This window comes from Pseudomyrmex gracilis, unplaced genomic scaffold (genome assembly GCF_002006095.1).
Source record: "Pseudomyrmex gracilis isolate BER0280 unplaced genomic scaffold, ASM200609v1 scaffold_89, whole genome shotgun sequence".
In the NCBI taxonomy this organism is placed as follows: Eukaryota; Metazoa; Arthropoda; class Insecta; order Hymenoptera; family Formicidae; genus Pseudomyrmex; species Pseudomyrmex gracilis.
This window is the reverse complement of record NW_018020673.1, coordinates 319,605-321,238: the sequence shown is the minus strand read 5'-3', so window position 1 is coordinate 321,238 and position 1,634 is coordinate 319,605. Positions and strand designations below refer to the sequence as shown.

The 1,634-nt window shown below is 32.4% G+C and overlaps 1 long non-coding RNA gene across 1 annotated transcript; it reads right to left on the bottom strand.

The window, feature by feature from the left end:
- Positions 1–1,034: 1,034 nt before the first annotated feature.
- LOC109855436 lies at positions 1,035–1,414 on the bottom strand. Its single transcript, XR_002250286.1, has 2 exons — positions 1,191–1,414; positions 1,035–1,108 (listed from the first exon to the last, which is right to left on the bottom strand). It is a non-coding gene; the product is annotated as an uncharacterized LOC109855436 (long non-coding RNA).
- Between the last annotated feature and the right edge of the window lie 220 nt (positions 1,415–1,634).

The window sequence follows — 1,634 nt, the reverse complement described above, 5'->3', positions numbered from 1 at the left end:
AAATTTCATCTTAATGAAGAAAGAAGGTTGAAGAGAAAGTTTTTGTGGATAAAACAAAAACATTACAAAGAAATCACTCTACCTAAGAAACTCACTTATTTTGCAAAAAACCGCAACAAACCAATTTTAAATAATAACTCTAATTCTTATTACACACATCCATCTCACACATTCACCTTTTCACCTTCCTGTGAAACTACACACACAATAAACATCCAAATCGAACATAAATCGCCAACCAAAACATTACTTGAGCATAAGAAAAATTGGTTTATTAATCTCACCAACACTCCCATTCCTGACAAAGTTGTTGGTTTGTTGCAACATGGTGAACATTTTAGCCTTCCCACTAATAATATTACTAAACTAACTTTTGAAATAATCAAAAATTTTGAACATAATATTAAACATTTTGACAACAACAAAAAAATTGACAGTCGCAACCGTTTTATCCCTATGCTTAAACAATTGAGAGATTCAAATACTGATACTAATTCATTACATGACATGGCAATAAACAATGCTCTTATATTAACCAAATCTTTTGTAAAACACCATCCTTCTATTATCTACACTAGAGCAGACAAAGGAAACACTGTAGTCGCGTTGGACAAAACCGAATACACTCGAGATATGGAGAATTTATTATTGGACGTTACCACTTACGCCCCAATTAAAAAGAATCCGGTCAATTCTTTACTAACCTNGTTAAAAAATTTGTTAAAAAAATGGAGGTCTCACAATTACATCTCGGATATCTCTCACCCCAATTTAAACTCTTCTTTACCTATCCTTCCTAAGGCTTATGGTGTGCCAAAGATTCATAAATCAGGTAATCCACTAAGAATAATTATTTCTTCAATTAATAGTCCGTTACATAACCTTGCTTTCTTCTTGCACAAAATTATTTCCAAAAGTATTCCACCTTCTAAAAGTTTTGTGTTCAATAGTTTTCACCTTTCAAAGATAATTTCTGATGTAANATTTGAGCAATCCTTTGAACTAATTTCTCTAGATGTTACATCTTTGTTTTCCAATATTCCACTGGATTTAGTAATTAATAGTTTAGAGACAAGATGGCATCTCATAAGTAAAGAGACGTCTTTACCTAAACATGAATTTTTTAATGCAATCAAATTTGTATATAACTCAACTTTTTTCATTTTTAATAACCAATTTTATCGACAAACCTTTGGCGCACCGATGGGATCACCTCTTTCCCCCATTTTAGCTGATATTGTTATGCAAGATCTCGAACAGAACATCCTCAATTCTTTACACTTTCAGCCTCCTTTTTACGTTCGATATGTTGATGATATAGCTCTAATGGTTCCTGCTGACAGCTTTGACTTAGTTCTCCACCTTTTTAATTCTCATCATCCTCGTCTACAATTCACCATGGAAATAGGCTACAACAAATTGAACTTTCTGGACATCACCATAATTAAGACAAATAATTTTTTGAAACATGACTGGTATCACAAGCCAACTTTTTCTGGCAGATATCTCAATTTCCATTCTAATCATCCTATCAGCCAGAAAAAAGGCACAGTCATAGGTCTTATTGACAGAGCATTTTTCTTATCACATCCTGACTTCCATAAAAAGAACTTTGACTTTATTATTAACATTCT